General features: G+C 38.1%; 1 long non-coding RNA gene across 1 annotated transcript; it reads right to left on the bottom strand.

Moving 5' to 3' along the window:
* Positions 1-13783: 13783 nt before the first annotated feature.
* Positions 13784-15338, bottom strand: LOC113736063 (uncharacterized). Its single transcript, XR_003459580.2, has 3 exons — positions 15269-15338; positions 14538-14615; positions 13784-14066 (listed from the first exon to the last, which is right to left on the bottom strand). It is a non-coding gene; the product is annotated as an uncharacterized lncRNA (long non-coding RNA).
* Between the last annotated feature and the right edge of the window lie 6436 nt (positions 15339-21774).

Raw genomic sequence — 21774 nt, 5'->3', positions numbered from 1 at the left:
CTCACACAAAGTAATTAGTGCAATTATTATCCTCCAAAAGTTCGCATAGAAGTTTTCTCAAATTCAAAGTGGATACAATTTTTAATTGTAACTTAGAGACAAAAATAATAATTGAAGAATTGTGTTTATGTTATAATGTAGCCTTAAGCTTAGATCTGCGTAAGTTTCTTAAAATGTATGCATCATGAGTAATAGGCTGAAGGTTATTAAAAGTTGAACATCATTATATGTAATTTTTCAATGATACTAAAGCATTCACTTTAATCAATATCTAGGAATAACAATGAGATAGTTTTGGCTTTGCATAAATAATTATATAGACTTAAGATCAACATGCCCCAAAGAGTCAAATAAGTTACAAGATCATGTGCATATGGGTATAAAACTAAATAATACTAACATTGGTTCCTCTCCAATTAGAATTCTTACCGTTTGCCTATAAAAGAATACAGTAATTTAGAAACATTAGTTATTTGATTATTTTGATAAAATCCTACATGAATGGAGTATGGTTGGTGAAAATTGTTTAACTCTTCTGTTTTACAGTAAATAAATACTCATTAGCATTTAGAGAGAGAGGGAAAAGGTTAAATGTAATGTCTAAAAAATATCTTTGAAGGACTTTTGAATAATTTATTACAAACAGAACTAGAAAGCATAAATAGAAAATCATGAAAAGCAAACAAAAAAACATTCTGGTGCAAAAGCAATATTTGGAATTTTTATATAACTTAAAAGCAAAATGGCAGTTTCCCAAAAGGGGAATTGATGGGGAGAAATATTGGGGAGAAGGCAAAAGAGGAAGATCAGCGGGAAGGATAGTGGGAGAAGGGTGCAGTGGAAGAAGACCTAAGAAATGACAACAAAATTTCATTTCATAAATTTTAGGTTTAGTCCCTCAATTTTTCTTGCTTTTCACTTTGCCTATCCATTACTTTTTTTTTAAATTTGTATTTCTTTGTAATAGTTTGGTTGAAAAGGTTTTCGGTTAGCACCTAGAACTGGGTGTTTCTTTGCTCCTTTAGAAGGTGGCCGCAAATGGATATTAGATCTAAATAGGATTGATTTGATTTTTTTCAAAGACATAAAATTAGCAATTAAAGTATGAAAAATATTAAATTATTTTGGCAAAACATTAGGGATGTTTTGTGTTTTTTCTCTACAAGAAGAGAAAAAAAGGATGATGAAAAAGTTTAACACAAATATTGGTTTAGATTCAATCGAATTAGTTGTATCCAACTCAACTAACTTTTGTCTTATGGCAATTAGTTATGCCTAGTAAGAATACTTCCTTAATTACTAGAAAATTTTTCATTTGGTTTTTAAAATAATTTTCTTAACTGTATACGTGCTTTTTGCCAGTCTAATAAAAACCAAGTACTTTGAGTAATTTCTTTGGTTATTTTAGAAGTTGTATGATGTACTGGTCCACGAATAGTTACAGCTTGAATGGACAATATATGTGCTATTTTTACATTGTTAATTAATCCTGAATATTATCTAACTTTTATGTTAAATTCATAATAAGAATGCATGAATTGATTTTGTTCTCACCACACAAGTGAAAGTAACAGAGGAAGACGAAAATAAGAAAGCTATTATGCAGAACAAGTACAAAATCAGTCTATTAAACCAACGGAAAAAACGTTGCAGAGGCACATTACTAGTGCAAATTTTATCACATCATATACATGCTACAGGTTACCAAGCAGGGAAAGAAATACTACTGAAATCAGTAATTCTAGACTCCCAGCCTATGTCATGTCATTCTGCAGATTAGCAAAGGGCTTGTGCAAGAGTATTTGCAAAGAAATGCCGAACTTTTGGTGGGGTCAAAATCCTGACGAAAAACTCCATTGGCTGAGCTGGAAAAAGCTAACAGAAGTAAAACGGGATGGTGGGAAGGGGGGGTGGAGGGGAGGGGTGTCGGCTTCAGAGAATTAGGGGAGTAAATTCTGGAGAATTATGACAAGACCAAACCTGCTAATGAGCAAAGTGCTAAGAATCAGATATTTAAAGGTATATCAATCTAGAAAATGCAATAAAAAAACTCTGATTCCAGGTGTTGGAGGAGTATTCTAAGCTCAAGATATCTATTGGAAGAAGGAGTGAGGAAGAGGGTTGGTCATGGAAAAACCATAAACATTTGGAGGGATAGATGGATTCTAGGAGCATAGGGGGGAAAGTGACAAAAAAGAGATATACAGATTGGGGACTAAACAAGTGGAATGAAGAAGTGCTAAGTGCTAACCACAGTGTTTGAAGCAAAAGATAGAGAGAATATCCTAAAAATCCCTCCTAGTAGCTGTCAACCCTTGAGAGTGCAGATCAGAACAACCCGCCGTTCGGCTGGTCATGGTCAAGGAGGCCGATTTTGAAGTCTTTTTTTTTTTTGAAGCAGTAGGATGTTAGTTGTATTATTTTCCACATTCTGTTAAAGGTTAGGAAGCGCTCGAGTGTGTTAGTTTTACACTCATGACCAATTAAAGACTTAGTACCTAGAGAAATTGTAGGGAGAACACCTTAAGAGATCACACTAAAGAGTCAAATATGAAGTTAAGAATCCAATTCTAATCCAAAAGTTTAAATTATTAGGTTTCAGACCCTTATTTATATATTAAGTACTTTTTCTTAATCTCTCGAACCAATATGAGATATAATCCTTTACTTACAAATCTAACAATTCTCCTCCTTTATAAATAATTCCTCATACTAAAGCCAAGTTTAACGGTTCTTCTCCGAACCCATTTTAATATTCAATGCAAACTCACTTTAATATCTAAGGTCACCTTTTCTTCTAATCATGGACTCACTGTTCTTCAACATTCAAACTGGATTCTAGACTCCTGTCAACCCTTGATTCCTTGATCTAAGAACAGATCCTCTCCCAAATCCATGGCACAACTGGTCCAACACTAACCAAATTTTGAGTAAAATCCACTGTCAACACTAACCAACTGGATTCTAATATCACTTGTTAGGGAGAAACACCTCAAGAAAACCCATTAAAGAACCCAATTTGCAAGTCAGAAATCTAACTCTGACCTAAAAGTTTAAACTATTAGGTGTCGGATTTTTACTTACATATTAAATGTTCTTTTTCCATATCCCAAATCAATGTGGGATATAATTCTTTACTCATGAACCTAACAGAAATGGAATGGGTAAGGGTTTTTGTGGGTTATTCCATGAGTTTTAAATAGTTTGAAACCATTGTGTGTAATTGGCTAAGCGTTGGAGCACGACTAGGCTAGGACCAAGGAATTCGGAAGGAGGCCCTGCGCACCATTTGCCCGGTGTTTTGCTAGGCGGGTCAAATTTAGTGGGAACTGGGAGGGCGTCATATTTACAAAACAACCAAAGCATTAATGGATGACGACTCACAAATGTGGACAGGCATAGAGTGCCTGTGTGAAGATTGACGGTTGCAAAATCCTCGAACGGTTGCTACTGGATTTGAGACAGCTTTGTCCTCTCTTCCGATTTCTTGTTGGATCTTAAAGGTCAGCGGTTGAGAGTAAAATTATGCTCTCTCGATTCGCATTACTTAGTCATGTTTAAGGAATCCAATTTTTTAAAAATAGTGATTTGATTATGATGTTTATACTTCTCTTTCCTATTTTACCCCCATAAATTCAAAATTTAAATTTGAATGGTAGCATATACAAGTGACTAACAAACTCACTTAGCTATACGACCACGCTTTTTTTCCCATGAGCGCTAGTGCTATGTGGGTCTCTCCTTGCCCGTGCAAGGTCCCTCCTTCCCTAGATGCCTAGTGGAAGTTTTGTCCTCTTCCTCCTCCTGCCGCTTTGATTTTTCCCCGCTATCTCTATCTATTCGTTTGCTCACCAATCCTACCTCATCGGCATTATTTCAATTCCTTTTCCTCTGCAACTTTCTGGGCTTCCCCTCCCTCGTCACTTTTAACCTTGGCTCTCTTTGTATTTTACAGGCACGCAGTTTCAATCACTCAACCTTGGCTACCCTGTCCGCCTCTGCGGGCTGAATCAATTCTCACGAGGCCATGGCTGAGGAGTTAGAAAGGCTATGCCAAAATCTTGTGCTAAGGGATGATGAGCAGGAGGTGCTGTTATTGCCCGATGACAATGACGGTGGCTCCAATTTTGACGGCGATCTGTGCATTCTCAGAAAGCTGTTCAGTCGGAAGTCCTTCAACGCAGAGGCTATGATGGCTACCATGAAGAAATCTTGGAACCCGGCTAAAGGCCTCGAGTACTCGGCAGTTGGGGATAACCTTTTCCTCTTCAAATTTAACGACATTGTAGACAAAAGGAAGGTTATGGCAGGATGTCCTTGGGCTTTTGATGGAAGTTTGCTAGTTGTCAGTGATTATGTTGGTAACATTCAGCCGTCCAAGGTGAAATTGGATCACTGCTCTTTCTGGGTTCAAGTATACAACCTCCCTTTGGGATGGATGAACGGAAGAACGGCGGACTTTATAGGGAGCAAACTTGGCACGTACGAGGGATTTGATGCAAAGGGTGGTCTCTCTGTGGGTAAGTTTTTGCGCATTCGGGTTAAGCTAAACCTCAATAACCCTCTCAAACGGCTGATGAAGCTTCTAATTGAGGGTGCGGTATGTGAGGTTCACTTTCGCTATGAGCGCCTTCCTACGCATTGCAATTTTTGTGGTCGTATTGGACATGGAGAAAGGGATTGCGAGGACAAACTAGATGTTGCTAAGGTAAACAACGGCGAACCTCAATATGGTGGGTGGCTTAGGGCCACCAACGACAAAAAATTCACCGGCCCGCAACTTCCGTCTCGGACGGCACCACCACCGACGAAAGGGGGCTAGTCCCTCTCTGTGGCCGATAAGGTCTCGTCACCTAAGGAGGTTGTTAGTTTTGAACATCCGAATTTCCAGGCCTCAGATTCTCCAAGTTTGGTTGGCAGTCCTGATCCTACCCAAAGACCAGACGTCCAAATTCCCAGCACCTTGGTAGCAACCCAGCGCAGACCTCTCTCTCTGGATAACGATCAACCAATCCTTTCAACGGCATTGGTCACTGATAGTTCCCCAACAGCACAGGCAACTTCCACTTCCTTACCCTTAACCACACTTCCCCCCCCACTCAATTGTTCATGATGGGCCCTCAATCTTGGCCATTTCCAATGCAAATACTCTTGGCTCCCAGCCCAATGAACACCCCAATATCCCAGTCCCTAGCAAACCAAGTCCGCCCAATACCATCACCAGCCCCAAATTATCTCTAATCAACACCGCTACATCTCAGCAAGCACGTTCTCCTACTTCACAACCTTCTGTCATGCCCCCCATACCTCCACAGCCCTTTCACCATGCTATTCAAATACCCACCCATGCTTCATTGGAAAATTTACACCCCAACCTTGGCTCCCTTTTTCACCCCTGCGATGGCAAGCCCAACCCCAGTCATACAACCACTAACCCCAGCATACCATCCATGCAATTGTCTATCACAACATCTGCAGAGCCAACCATGGAGGATGTGTTTCTAGTTGATGCCACTTTAACGCAGCAAAGGAAATTTTCCGACATCCACGACATGCGAACTATCGCTTCCTCCAAAAAAACAAAAGGATGCAATCTCTCCCGCAGGAAATCAACACCTTCAAGATTGGCCATACATCCTACTAATGTTATATCGGGTCACAAGACAAAAAGAGAGGCCACGGATACTTCTTCTTCAGGGGAGGGAGATACTAGTGGTTCTGCCCCAAAGAAACCGAAACATGCTACGCTGTCCACACCTCCTCAAACAACCTCTATAGCGGCGGAGATTGCCTCGCAGTCCCGTCGAGAACCATGAATTGCTTGAGCTGGAACTGTCGGGGGTTAAACAACCCTCGAACAGTTCAGGAGCTCCGGAACGTCATCCGGAGAGATAAAGTTTCAATTATTTTTTTAGTAGAGACGAAGTGTTCGAATAAAGTCATCAACAAGCTAAAACAGGATATCGGATGGTTTGGTTTAGGGGTTGACTCACGAGGGAACTCGGGTGGCTTAGCTCTCCTTTGGAGAAAGGATCTGGTTGTTGATCTTATGTGTTTTTCGGATTATTTTATTGATGTCAAGGTGCATATGACTGATTCCTCCTGGCGTTTGACTGGTTTCTATGGTCATCCAGAGGCGACTAAAAGAAAACATACTTGGGATATTATGCGCAAACTCAGTACATTATGCTGCCTACCATGGGTCTGCATGGGTGACTTCAACGAGGTACTCACTCAAGAGGAATTTCAGGGCGCTACATGGAGACCGAATTGGCAAATTATGAACTTTCGGAAGGCACTTTCGGACTGTAATTTGTTTGACTTAGGCCATGAAGGTAATCGCTTCACTTGGTGTCGGAATAGGTCGGCTCCTGACACAACTAGAGCTCGTCTGGACCGCGCATGCGTCTCCCATGACTTTCTCACCTTGTTTCCTGATGCCAGGATCTATCACTCACATGCTCTTTTTTCCGATCATGTCCCTATTGTCTTAAGATTATCGTGCTTGCATGACCTCTTTAAAGCTCGCAGCAAATCTAGGAGGGACAAACGCTTCATGTTTGAAGCAATGTGGATCAGATCCGAAGACTGCGAACGCATTATCCAAAATTCCTGGAAGTATAGCTCGACAGAAGATGCTTGTGTCAACTTGGTTATGAAGACAAATAGTTGTAGGTTAGGCCTTCTCCAATGGAGCAAACAGTTCTTCGGCAACCATACTAAGGTTGCGGATGAACTTCGGCAAAGGATTTCTCGCCTCCAACAAGGCGTTTTGACGGACTCTATCAAAGCTGAGATTGGTTCTTTAACTACCCAGCTAGAGGAGCTTCTGGACAAGCAAGACATCATGTGGAAACAACGAAGGAAAGTGCAGTGGTATAGAGAGCGTGATCGAAACACAGCTTACTTCCATGGCCTGGCTTCCCAGAGACGAAAGCATAATCAGATTGTTGGCCTTTTCGATAACAATGGTTCTTGGTGTCAGTCACAGGAGGATCTAGAATCTATTATCATGGAACATTTTGGCACAATCTTTTCTACTTCGCAGCCTACTTCTCTGGCAATTGATGCAGTCATCCAGCGAGTGCGGGGATGCGTTTCCAAGGAAATGAATGATTGTCTCCTGCATACCTATACTGCCATTGAGGTAACAAAGGCTTTGAGTCAAATGCATCCTTTTAAATCTCCTGGACCGGATGGCATGTCACCAGTCTTCTACCAAAGATATTGGCATATTGTTGGTCGAGATGTCACTCGTTGGGCTCTTACTGTCCTAAACGAGGGCACCTTACCTACGAGTCTTAATCACACCTACGTTGTCCTTATCCCTAAGTGTCACAGTCCATCCAGTATCACCCAATTTCGTCCCATTAGTCTTTGCAACGTAGTTTATAAGCTAGCCTCTAAGATCTTAGCTAATAGGCTTAGGAACTGTCTTCCCAAAGTCATCTCTCCTTGTCAATCTGCATTCATCCCTGGGCGCTGTATCACTGATAATATCCTAATTGCTTATGAAATCAATCATTCCCTTAAGCTGAAATCCTATGGGCAGGAGGGTTCGATGTCCATTAAGTTGGACATGAGCAAAGCATTTGATAAGGTCGAGTGGCCTTTTCTTCGACATATGATGATAGCTTTAGGTTTCCATTCCACTTTTGTGGACATTGTTTTTCGCTGCATTTCTAATGTGTCTTACACTTTCCTACATAATGGGTCCCAACTTGGGAACCTACAACCCCACCGTGGTATCAGACAGGGGGATCCATTATCACCCTACTTGTTCTTGATCTGTGCCGAAGGCTTTTCTTGTTTGTTGCAGGAAGCTAAACGTTGCGGAAGCATCTCAAGTTTTCGGATCGGCTCACGCGGACCCAAACTATCTCACCTATTGTTTGCCGACGACACCTTATTATTCGGCAAGGCATCGCTGCAGGAAGCTCAGCACATAAAGACAATCCTTGACCTTTACAAAGCAGCTTCAGGTCAGGAGGTTAACTTTGATAAATCAGCAGTGGTCTTCAGCAAAAACACAGACCCCGCAGTTCGTCGAAGTATCACACAGCTTCTTAACATCAAGGAAGTTCCCACTCACGACAAATATCTTGGCCTTCCTACTGTTGTTGGTGGCTCCAAGTCTGAAGTTTTTTCATCTGTAAAGGAGAGAATCTGGAAGAAGATACATGGATGGAATGAACAGCGCCTCTCAACGGCAGGTAAGGAAATCATGATCAAGGCTGTTGTCCAGACCATTCCAACATACTCAATGTCCTGTTTCAAGTACCCGGACTCCTTGATTTCCGATATTCAATCTACGATCAGTAACTTTTGGTGGGGTGATGGCACAAAGCAGAGACCAATCCACTGGGTGAGTTGGGATAGAATGTGCTCGTCCAAAAATGATGGGGGCATGGGCTTCAGACAACTTAAGGCTTTCAATTTAGCTTTATTGGCTAAACAGGCATGGCGTATTGCAACTCAACCATCTACTCTGCTTCATCAGGTTTTTAAGGCTAAATATTTCCCAACAAAGGACTTTTTTCATGACGAGTCTGCTTCCAGGCCTTCTTTTACTTGGAGGGACTGTGCGCTGTTCGAAGATATTTACTCTCTGGTAGCAGATGGCGAGTTGGAAATGGGAACCATATTAGAATCTGGAAAGATAGGTGGATTCCACGCCCTTCTACTTTCAAAATTATATCCCGTTCTGATGTGCTGCTGGATGATTCCACTGTGGATTGTTTAATTGACGGAAGCAGCAGGAAATGGAAAGTTGAGTTGCTTCATGAGTTTTTTTGGCAGGATAAGATTGAGCTGATTATGGGTATTCCATTGGGTGATAGTCGCAATCAAGATAAGCTCATCTGGCACTATTCTAAAAATGGCTCATTGACAGTAAAAAGTGCCTACCACCTTATCAAAACACAATCTACATGCTGGCAAGATGTAGCTTCAGGGAGTAATGGCTCGGTGCAGGATCTTTGGCCTCGCCTGTGGAGGCTCAACATACCAAACAAAGTTAAGATATTCTTGTGGCGTATCTGCAAGGGTATTCTACCTACATCTTCCGCACTGAATAGCCGTGGAGTCTACCTTGACCCTATGTGCCTTTTATGTAAGGCCCCTGTCGAAGATGTAAATCACCTCTTCTTGTGCTGTCCGGTAGCAGTTCAGGCTTGGGCCCTCAGTTTTCTTACACTAAAGATAAGGTTAGACTCCGCCAAGCAGGTCTCTTCTTGGTTGCCTGGCCTTCTGAATCTCTTGAAGAAGCAGGACATGGAATTGGTAGCCATAATTCTTTGGAATCTATGGCTTAACCGAAATGGTGCTTTATTCGATGGTTCATATCGGGATCCGCTCAGTCTAGTCTCTCTCTCTATCAATTTCTTACGGAAGTACCGGGAAGCCAACACATCTCCAAATACTCCAATTAGCACTTCCATTGCTCCACTTCATTGGACAAAGCCCCCTGTGGGCTTCCTAAAGGCGAACTTCGATGGCGCAGTTTTCTCCGAATATGGCTACTCTGGTGTTGGAGTTGTTGTGAGGGACGAGCGGGGCAATTTTGTTGCAGGAACTTCTCACAAAATCTCTGGTATCTTTTCCCCTGAGGTCATCGAAGCCTATGCTGCGAGAACTGCAATTTCCTTGCTGCTTCAATGGAAAGTGCCCAACATTATTTTGGAGGGAGACTCTTTGAAGATCATCAACATGCTTAAGCTTATGGAGTTTGATGACTCCGCCTATGGGGTGTTGTTAGATGATATCTTTGTTAGGTTACAGAACTTCGCCGCTTGGGAGGCTAATTGGGTCCCTAGGAAGGCCAATGTGCCAGCACATTTATTAGCTAGAAATGCTCGCTCTATTTCAGATATCTGTAGTTGGAGTTATTCTCCACCATCTTTTCTTCTCTCTGCAATTTCGGCGGACCTATCCTCACCTTAATGAAATTTTTCTAATTTGCTATAAAAAAAAACAAACTCATTTAGCTAAATTTACTCAAATCCATCCATGAATAGATGGATACTAGTGGGAATACTCGTGCTATGCACGATGCTGACATTATTGGAAAAAATAAAAATAAAAATAAAAAGGTGAGCAAATAAAGGTGAAAATATTGTAGCAACAAAATTAAAATGTAATATCTGTCTAACAATAGCTTGAAATATAATAGAATGTGTATATCATTCAAAAACTGTCTTTTTTTGGAAGATGTACGAAATTAAGAACATACGAAATTAGTGTATTTTTTTACATAGTTTATGAATAGTACTATAAAAAAATAAATATAGATTAAAAAATTCTACCTTCCTTTATAATTCTCTGAGATAAGAAGCATCACAATCAAATACGAATTGTGTATGTCTGTCTTGTAGATTAAGATGCATGTTACCACTGGAATCTCTGATTTGTATGTTAACATTGTTCCTGTTTGACAAATAGAATATTATATACAATACAAAAAATATATTGAAATTAAATATACATGAAATTTATTACCTAATAACAGGGTCAACCACGTTATTACAATGCATACACATTGTCTTTGAAAAATGACCTTCACATAGTTGTCCACAATTTTTGCATAGCTCGTAGAACATATTTTCTATGTTAATGCTCTGAATATAAGCAAGTATTCGAAAATATTTAACCTAATAAGAATGATAGAAGATATAGGTTATGATTATAAATTTAAAAATTGCGTTCAATAATTAATTAAAATTGAGTAAACTTACCGTAGGCAAGATTGTATATTCAGATATCCATATTCTCTTTGAATTTGCAATCAACAGTACTTGTGGTGTTGTGAAATTCCTTGATCTCAGCCACGGAACTAACTTGCGGGCACATGTATTATTTTCAAACCTACAATTTTTTGAAATACATGTCAATAAGAGTACGAAACAATATTAATAGTTTGGTATAGTGTTACTGAGGAACTCACCAACTGCGCAGGTATCAAGCAAAATCTAAATTGTGATTAATATACAATTTGCTAGCTCCAATTATATACAGTGATGGTCCTGCATAGTATGATTATGTTCGCTCAAAAGCTATTCAAATTATATAGAATATAACTAAAAGCAATTGATTTACCTCTGAAATTTCGTACGCAAATATCACATGCTATTAAAATATTATTTTTTGTGGCAGACTGATATAACTGTTCACCATCATCATTAGCAAATTTATCCCACAATATGAATCGAGCTATTGTCAAACTGTGTTAAGAAAATTTTCATAAGTGCAAATCTAAATTTTCTAAAAATAAAAAGTTTTAAAGATGTCGAGATCTATTAACTAACCTTTTGTCAAACCAATAGTATCTCTCGACCAATTTTGTTTTTAGTAGATATCTGATAGTATGAACCAATAGATATAACTAAACCAATTACATCTGTAATAAATAAAAAGTTTTAATTAATAGCAATTTATTTGCAGAAATATAATAAAAATGATATTAATTGTGAGGACGTACCTATCAAATGCAGATCGTTATCCATGGGCTGTTCTATATGTATCAATTTGACCAAACTGAACTTGAAACGGGGGATGGTTGCACAGTCATCTAAAATCTTCACTATTTTTGTATCATTCTCAAATGACAACTGGAACTGATGTGGTGCAATCCGGTACTTGGCACCTGCTGGGATTACATGTATATTTTGAAACAAATTTGGTGAGACATGATAAGTCACTTAGCTCTCTGCTAAAAACCCCTTCTGCAATACATATAAACTAGTGTGAATACCCGTGCTACGCACGGTGCTGATATTATTGAAAAAAATAAAAATAAAATGGTGAACAAATAAAGGTGAAAAAATTGTACCAACAAAATTAAAATGTAATATATGTTTAACAATAGTTTGAAATATAATAGAATGTGTATATCATTCAAGCATTGTCTTTTTTCGGAAGATGGATCCTGAAAAAAAAATAAAAATTTATATTAAAAAAGGGAATGATATATTTCTACAAATGAATGTAATTGAATGTTGTTAGAACGGAATACTTACAAATACTAAGCATTCGATTTGATAATCTTACTTGAAGGTGCGAACACTCTTCACACCAATCCACTTTTAGTACGAATGCCAAAATTGATGATTTAATTAACTTTGTTAAATTTTGTGGAGTGCGTACTACAAATGAAAATGCACGATCTTTGCATTTTTGTAATAATGACTTGTACTTCGATTGCACTTGAAATTTTTTAGTCCAATGAAACTACTGAAAATTTCCCGTTACTGAACCTCCCCATCCCACGCGTCCGATTATGAGCACCAAGGTGAGGAGACTGTAGAGTAGCTCACTTTTTCCCAACTTCCAGCAAGTAGCCCACCAGCGCCAGCCACATATATTTGCAATCACACCCCCCCCAATAAAACCCCGCAAAACCAAGCACCACTTATTAAAAACAAACCAATAAATGCACTAAAATGCCTTCCATCTATACCTCAAATTGCACTTTAACCCACGAATTTTTATTTTAGGTACTTTGACCGCTTATTGTTATTTTTTTGTGCGAAATTATCCCTCTAATTGCTTTTGTCTTTTAAGATTTTTTCACATGTCACTAACTGCTTCATTCCCTCTGCTATCACTTGTATATTTAAAATCAATTTTTAATATTAAATAAAAAGGAATCCATTAGTTTATAATATGTTTATAATGTAGATAAATTATTAATTTGGAAAAGGGCGTATGTTCTTATAGGCTTCTTTTCTTTTCTTTTTTGGGGGAAAATGAGTTTGTTCTTGTAGGTTTTTTTTTTTTTTTGGATATAGAATTGTTTTTCAAAGATTTTGGTTCTTAATCCCTACTATGTTTAAACCATCTTTTAATAGCCAATTCAATATAGTCTTTTAATTTGGCAACCTCTATAATTTTTAATTTATTCTTTTGGTTTAAGTTCAGTTAGAATTCAGAAATTTTCAAAAAGCAAGAGAAACCATATTTTTTTTTAGTCACCGTCTTCAATTCCCCATCTAATGACCCTTGTCGATTTACCGATTATGAATAGGATAGATGATGTGGTTATTAGAATTTAAAAGCTACTGCCATAGTGTTCCTATTCCGTTTTTCTTTTATTTCTTTTGGGTCAAGGTAATCTCTAATCTGTCCAAGTGAAGTTTAAATATGATTGAAAAAACAGGGCCTTCAAGTACATTGCCAAGTAGCTTTAATGAGCAAGGCTATTGCAGGCCTAAAAATGGGGATTCCAGAAGATCACGTTGGTTAATTATTAGAGGTTTAACAGGCCCTACTCTGATGGTTCGAGTTTGTGTCTTATCATGAACAATAAGTGCAACTAAACTTTACAATTTTGTTCTTCACACACATCGTTTCCACTTTCCATTTTCGCTGAATTGCTGCTGTTTGAGTAGCAACAGCATGGTCGATGCATAAATCATGCCTTTACACTACAACAAAAATGGCCTTTAACAGCATTTAAAAGTGTCAGTATAGATAATCTAACATGACACTTTATCTATCCTCACACCTAGGGCGAGTGTTGTCCCTTCCAATGTGGGGATAGACTCATACTATTCAACATGTCAGGAAAACTATGCTGTTATAACATCCCATCTGCCAACAAAAATCCCTTTTCTTGATAATTGAAAGTGTCAGGATAGGTATAGAACAACATTAGAATATCGAATTCTATGCTGACACTTTTAACTGCCAGGAGTTTTTTTATCTTTTTTTTTGATATAGAAGCAACCTGCAGGTAGTGCTCCCTGCTATACATTCCGTCAATCAGAAACCCAAAGGACTTGTAAAATTATCCCAAAGAACAGAATGCATATAGTAATCTAAAAGCAAAAGTCAATACTCAAATATAATTTGTTGAACTAAAAGTCAGTAACAAGTACTAACATAACAAATCCTTAACAAATACAAACTTGAAAGATTCTCATGTGCACAAACTTAAAAGATTCTCTTGTGCACAAACTAAAATATTCTCATCCCTAGCAAGTAGAAAGAACTTGCAGTAGCTTCCAAACTTTCCAATGAAATGAGAGCCTTCAGTCATAACCTGATATCTTTTGTGAGCCATCATTATTCTGCAAAGAAAGACCAGAAATAAAAAAATAAATTAAAGATATCAGCACTTAGCAATTATGTTCTAATGTAAAGTAACGATACCAAACAGGATTCATTTCATTCGAAATAAAGTTGATTGCTGAATAGCCAAATTTTGGTACCAAGCAGGTTTGCAAAACTTAACTGGCAAAAGCAAAGGTGATAACGCAGGTTATATTTTCTTGTATATCAAAAGGTTTTGGAATAACACACTGATCCAGTTGCCATCATTGCACTGAAATTTCTACTTGCTATCACCAAACATACTACTAAAGCAGCAAACATACTAAATAAAGAAGAAGAATGACCAAAAAGATAGATGTCATGATTGAAATTACCCCCCTTTAGAAGACTAGAATTTATGAATCTAGATGTAATTTTATCCTTTGGCTTAGCAATGAATTCGAACGTTTGACATAACAATCTGGGGAGAAAATGTGAAAAAGCAATACCTCTTCTTTGAAGTTTAGATCATCAGTCTTGTCTTTACCATAAAACTCAGAAGCAGCCACATCCATCCCAATCACAACCTGCAGCAATTTCAAACTCTTCAAACTAATTTCAATACAGACTTGTTGAAATAAACCATACCACAGACAAGCACCCATCAAATAAGGTCAATTAGGATGTTCAAGAAAGCAATGGTGGACCAATGCCAGAAGTACCATTAATTTTTTAGGCAAATATCTCACTTCCATTCTCACTCACCACTTCCCTTTATTCCCCAATGTATTTAGCCAAAGAGGGAAAATACCAAAAAACAAAAAAAAATCTTCAATTGAGTGTACAGATGAGTTTAATTGACAAGCTTATGTAGCTTAAAAAATTGGATAATATGAAAACTAGCAATAAATGAAGTCCACTAACCTCTAACCGAAAGGCACGTTCCTCATTGTTTCCCTTCTCTGTGCAACATCTTAATTGCAGCCACAGTGCCATCACTCAAAATCCCTCTATACACTACCCCATACCCTCCATTTCCTATCACATTTGCTGCACTAAATTTGTTTGTTGCAATCTCAAGCTCTGTGTAAGTAAAAACTTGTACACCCCTAAGCTTGGATGCAGCCTGCTTCCATACAAACATCCGCCTTTGACATCTGCTCCATTTTCACCAGCAAAACATATACCCATAGCATTCAAGAACAGTGTAACCAGTATAAACATCCATTCCAATACTTACTTTACCAGTGTAACCAGCTTTAGCAATAGCTGTTTTAAGCAATTCAAGACCTTCCTTGTTCTCCTGAAATGTCAAAGTCACAAAGTTGTAAAATATATGACAACCGAATTGAACAATGATCAGGAAGCATATTAGCAAAATGCCATGAACTAACCTAGATATTAGAGCAATGTCACCCTCATCACCAACATTTGTTGCATCTTGGCCATACTTCTTCTTAATTACAGACTGAAGAAAGAGATCAGCAATAAACAAGCATATGTCAAAGCAACAGAAACACATCAAATGCGCTCACAGATATGAAAGAGGATAAAGCATCTTAATTACAATAATTCTATTAGTTTATATATTATTGAGTAAATTAATATCAGTACCAAAGGAAAGAAGGTTGACATTTTATCGAACAGGTTATGGACAACAAATCCAGTATAAAGGGTAGTGGCCACTTATGTGGGAGAAGCCGGGGTACAGGGCAGGGGGCAAGAGAAGCTTTTTTGGCATAAGACGAGAGCTGATACCTTTGCTTTCCAGCAACGCCTCGACACTAGCAATCATTTCTGGTACCTTGCTCTGTGCAAAAGGTTATTCTTATGAGAAGCAAATCATGTATAGGGAATTACTCGAGCAATATTATATGCCAAATTCACTTCCCATTTTCATATATGGGACAACGAACTTTCTTATTCTTGACTCATGATGTGATTAACATAGAAGAAGGCTTACCTTTAGGCTCTCTACAAGGAATGAATGGTTAGCCAGTTTGTGTACTTTTGCCCATTTTTTCCCCTCATTTGTTATAAGCGGCTCACCTATTAATTTGATAATTTCTTTGCAATGCCTTCAATATCCATTTTCTGGTAAGCGCCTTCTCTGTTGGTTAGTAATTCTTTGATTAGCTCTGCATCTATTATAATTAATTGGGCTTGTGAACCATGCCAACTAATATATAGTTCTTACCTGTCAGCCGAAACAGAAAATCATGAAAACAAGATTGAGAATGAAGCAACTTTTAGAAGAAAAATCAGTATCGAACTTGAACTAGCATACCACAGAATCTTATTGCAGCTTACAGGAGTTAATTATTTTCACATCAGTTGGTTTACAGAGCAGGAGCAGGAAATCAGAAAATTGTACAATTTAGGGCAAAAAGTAACCATGCAATTACATACCTTCAATAGGGAAGCAAAGGTAGTTTGATTGCGGAGAGATTCAGCAGAAAAAACTTTGTGGGGAAAGGAAAATTTTGGCAGAGAGCTTTGAGAGATAGTTTGCCAAGAGAGATGAGAAGAGCCAAAATTTTGCTGGCCGGCAAAATGAAAATTTGAGATTTCACTAAGTGTTTTGGCAAAGGAATCTTCCGCCAAAATCAAACGACATCGTTTTATGTTTTAATTTTTTTGGTGTATCTCACATTTTCTCAAGTGTCATGATAGGGAATCTAAAGACACATTATTATTTTTATATCAGATAAAATTAAAAAAAATTAAAGTATATATTATTGATTTGATAACAAATGTCATGATAGAAGTGCTATAATGACACAAATCAACAAGTGTCCTTATACACGTGTCAAGAAAAGCCATTTTTGTTGTAGTGTTAATGGGTCTTTTGGAGCATGTGCTTGTGATTTTGTGTTTATACTTTATCCCACTGTTGAGTATCTTTGCTTTACGGTGTAACAATAAGCAAACGACCGTTCATAGGATTTTGTAAAAAAAATTCAGAAATAATGGATGATCAGAAAATCAATGCAATATCATTCATGACAAAAACAAATCAAAAGCAAAACATACTTAAAAGGCAGAGGGGTAGAAGGGACTAACCTGGAAAATTAAGCCGATAAGAATATACTTCCAGTTCTCCGCAAGAAGGTTGATTTCTGCTGAAGTCTCTGCACATAATTTCTTCCATAACTGCTCACAACAGAAACAAAATCAATACATTTACAAAATCAATAGAGAACAAAAAACAAATAAGAAACTGAGAGAGAAGGTGGGGGAATTGGGGGTGGAATTCTTTGGAGGAGTTTTAATTGGGGTGGAATTCTTAAATTGGAGAACTCTTAATTGGAGTGGGAAACGTGGGAGGAAATGTAAGGGGAAACGTGGGATGATGATTAGAAGATTTGTAGGAATGGTTGTAGGATGAGTTAAGAGATAGTGGGAATATTTTAAATTTAAATTTGATTGGTGATAAGGTGGGTTATGACCCACTACTTTTTATGTATTAAAATAAATACAAAAATCTAGAAAAAAGAATAAGAAGTTTAGAAGCCATTGAGAGGGTTTTTGCTAAAAACTCCTTCTTGAATACATATAGATATAGATATAGATTGGAGTGGGAAACGTGGGAGGAAATGTGGGGGGAAACGTGGGATGGTGAGTAGAGGATTTGTAGGAGTGGTTGTAGGATGAGCTAAGAAATAGTAGGAAAGTTTTAAATTTTAAATTGGACTGGTGATAGGGTTGGTTATAACTCACTACTTTTTATGTATTAAAATAAATACAAAAATTTAGAAAAAAAGAATGAGAAGTTTGGAAGTTATTGAGAGGCTTTCTGCTAAAACCTCTTCTACAATACATATAGATATAGATATAGATGGGTATTTTAAGGTTTTGCTCAAGAGGATAAAATGGGTTATCCAATAATACACATTTATTAAGTGGATATTATTGGGTAAGTCATCAAATCCAATTAACCCATTTAGAATTGTCTTTCCTCAAATCTTCTCTCTTCCCCCATCCATTTTTTTTTCTAGATTCTTCATTTTGTCATGATGTTAAATACTTTTTTTTTTATTTTTATTATTATTTATTGGTTTTATCTTATCATTTTATTTTCTTTTATTTTTTTAACTTACTCATTTTTTAGCATTAGCAATTTATGACAATTTTTAGCATCTTTTTCTACCTTTTCAAAATGAAATATTAAATTTACACATGAAAAAAATACTAAGGGTTCGAAATTTTTGAATTAAGTTTTTATGTTAACTTTTATAGTACTTAGTTCAAATTTTTATATTCTTATTGTTCAATTATTAAATAGTATGTAATTCTGTGACACAGAGTACAGATTGAAAAAAATTGGTAATTAAGCTTATTAAGCATTATAAGTAAATATTTAAAACTAATGATGGGTGCAAAAGATGGTAAAAATTGATAACTTAGTTTGCAAAAATGAATTTAAATGAGTTTACAAAAATTTAAAATAAATGGGTTATAAATGGGTAATTGGATTACCCAATTCATTTTTTGAGTTACCGATTTATATCCATTTAATTAAATGTGTATAAATGGGTTGACTCACTTATATCCATTACCCATTTTAACCAACTCAAACCATCCAAGTTACTCATTTTGACACTTCTAGTAACATGCGTATGATTAGAAAAAAGAACTATATTGGAAAAAGAGATTAAAAGTTGTTTGGATTTTTCCAATATGACAAATATTTTGGGACGGAGGGAGTAATATAAATCTTGATTCTTATTTACTTGTGCTTCAAATGGTGTTTCATAAATAGATGGGTCCCCCCCTTTTTTTTTCATAATTAATATTTTTGTATGATAAAAGATCATATCTCAGCTGCAAAACTATCTACAAATAGTCGGCTGATAGAACCGTTATTTGGCGTATTTTGCACTGTTATTTTGTCCTAATTTTGGCTATTCACGGTGCTAAGAATTGGAATTTCACTCATATTCGATATTTGTGTGAATTGTAGGTGGTAGGCATGAAAAATGATCTCGCGAGGCAAATTTCCAGAAGACCTTTCATTTCAGAGCGTGGCCACGCCTTGGAAGGTGGACGAAACCGAAAGCCGGACTGCGGTCCACGTGAACCGCGAGGAGCACGGGATTAAAACTCCAAAAGTCCCTTTGTTTCAGTGAATTGGGCCAGACGTTCTTTTTGGTTGCTTGACCTCCTGCGGCGGCTATTAAAAGATAAAAAGAGCCAGATTGAAGACATCAACTACTTTTTAGCTTTACTTTTACTTTTCCTTAAAAGAAGTTAGGGTCAGACGCTTTTCTTTTGCTCTTTCTTTGCTTTTGTTCCTCCTGCGGCTAGCGGCCAGACATTGGATATTTTTGCGGATTGCATCAGGGCTCTGTACAACGGAGACCCTTTTGACTTTTCGCTTTTGACTCTTCTAAATTCCGTGAGATTCCTCTTGTGCTTTTCCAATTCTTCGGCAATCAATTGAATGTATTCAATTAAATCACGCGGGATTGACACGATGAGGAGCGGCTAATTTAGTCCTCTACCCAAAGGTTGACGCAAGGGCGCGGTCCATAATATCTGTGAGATCTAATCGAATCTTCATTATTTCTTCCAATTTATTGCTATTCGTGCGTTTCCTGAGTTAATTGTTCATGGATATTTTATTAATTGAATATCAACGGCCGGGTATTTGATTTAATTTAATAGTCTACTGCCACGTTAATTAAATAGAATCCGTAATTGTTCATTTAGTTAACACCCCGTGGCAACCACCATAATTGGTTTTATGATGGGGAAACGCAAGATCTAATTTAAATAAACTCTCTTAGCGTGTTTATTGGTTAGGGTTGGGTTCTTCTAGATTTAATGCAATTGGGTAATTAAATTCCTACGGTCGTACCTAGGGTTGTTATCTGGTTAGAGAAGCAGTCAATGGTCGTACCTTGACTGTCGAAAAAGTAAGGTAGAGCTGGTTGTCAGAGCTTATTGATGGCTATAACCAACCTAATGAAAATTGGATGAAATATCTTTGCATCGATGATCATTTAATTGGACCGTGCCTGAGCAGTTGATCCTTTGGGTAGAGCTTTTATTAATTGCTATTTTTAGTGAATTGTGCTTTGCGAGTTAGTTTTGAATTTTGTTTGTTTTATTTTTATTTTTATTTTCCTCCCATCAAAAACCCCCCATACTCTGAACTCTAGAAGAAATGAATTATCTTCAGTCCCTATGGATTCGACCCTACTCATCGCTATATACAAAAATCTGTATTTTTCTCGAGTAGGTATTTATTATTGCACAGGTTCGGCACCTGTCAATTTTTGGCGCCGTTGCCGGGGAGCTGGCATTTGGATTATTTATTTCTTTTCAGATTCAGTTTTTATTTTATTTTTGTTTTATTCTATTCTCCTTGGTATTTTTGCTAGTTTATGCCCCGTTCTTCTCGCACAGGTGAATTGGTATACGATCCTGAGGTTGAGAAGGCAGCGCGTAGGCAAAGGCAAGAGACCAAGAGGCAAAAAGAAGGGCACTTATTTGCTGCAAACGAGTCAGCGGAAGACGAAGTAAGCATGGCCAACACCCAAACATTGAGGGAGCTGGCCGCCCTGGAGCTGACTCACCAGCCCTTATGCATCACATTCCCCACTCTGGCTGAGAATACTGATTTCGAACTGAAGTCAGGGTTGATTCACCTCCTACCTTCTTTTCATGGTCTCTCTGGCGAAGAACCTCACAAGCATGTAAAGGAGTTCGAGGTGGTTTGCTCTAGTATGAAACCTCCTGGGGTCACGGAAGAGCAAATTAGACTGGGAGCCTTTCCGTTCTCTCTCAAGGATGCAGCTAAAGATTGGCTGTACTACCTTCCAGCAGGTAGTATTACCACATGGGCACAGTTGAAAAAGAAGTTTTTGGAAAAATTCTTCCCTGCATCCCGGGCTGTGAGTCTGAGTAAGGAAATCTGCAGCATTAAACAATATCCCGGGGAGTCTTTGTATGACTATTGGGAAAGGTTTAACAAGTTGTGCACTAGATGCCCGCAGCATCAAATTAGTGAACAACTGTTAATCCAATATTTCTATGAAGGACTCCAGTCAACTGATAGGAGTATCATCGACGCTGCGAGTGGGGGAGCACTGGCAAATAAGACCCCGAGGGAAGCATGGCTGCTCATTGAAGCTATGGTAGAAAATTCTCAACAGTTTGGCTTCCGTGAGAGTAACCCTACCCACAGGGTTAATGAGGTGGATACGTCATCCCTTCAACAGCAGATATCGGAGCTAACATCCATTGTTCGACAATTAGTGGTGGGAAATGTGCCCCAAGTAAAGGCCTGTGGAATCTGCACAAATATTGGCCACCATACTGACTCATGCCCTATATTGCAAGAGGATGGGGCTGAGCAAGTGAACATGGCTGGAGGCGTGCCCGCGCCTCGTAGGCAGTACGATCCATAGTCCAACACGTACAATCCGGGTTGGAGAGATCACCCCAATCTCAGCTATGGTAGTAGGCCACAAAATGCATTCTCCAATCGGCCTCCAGGATTTCAGCAACCTTGGCAACATAAGTCTCAACCCTCGTTCTCAAGCTCAGGGAGTTCTTTGGAAGAAATTGTCAAGAGTTTGGCCACGACTACCACTCAACTCGTCACGACCACCACTCAGCTCCAGCAGGAGACTAGGTCCTTAGTTGCAAGTACTACTCAGTTCCAACATGACACCAAAGCAGGCATGAAAGACATGGAGACTCGCATGAGTCAAATGGCAACGGCCATTAATCGCCTGG

The sequence above is a fragment of the Coffea arabica genome, chromosome 3c, assembly GCF_036785885.1.
Source record: "Coffea arabica cultivar ET-39 chromosome 3c, Coffea Arabica ET-39 HiFi, whole genome shotgun sequence".
Lineage (NCBI taxonomy): Eukaryota > Viridiplantae > Streptophyta > Magnoliopsida > Gentianales > Rubiaceae > Coffea > Coffea arabica.
The sequence above is the reverse complement of the archived record's forward strand: the minus strand, read 5'-3'. Positions and strand labels throughout refer to the sequence as shown.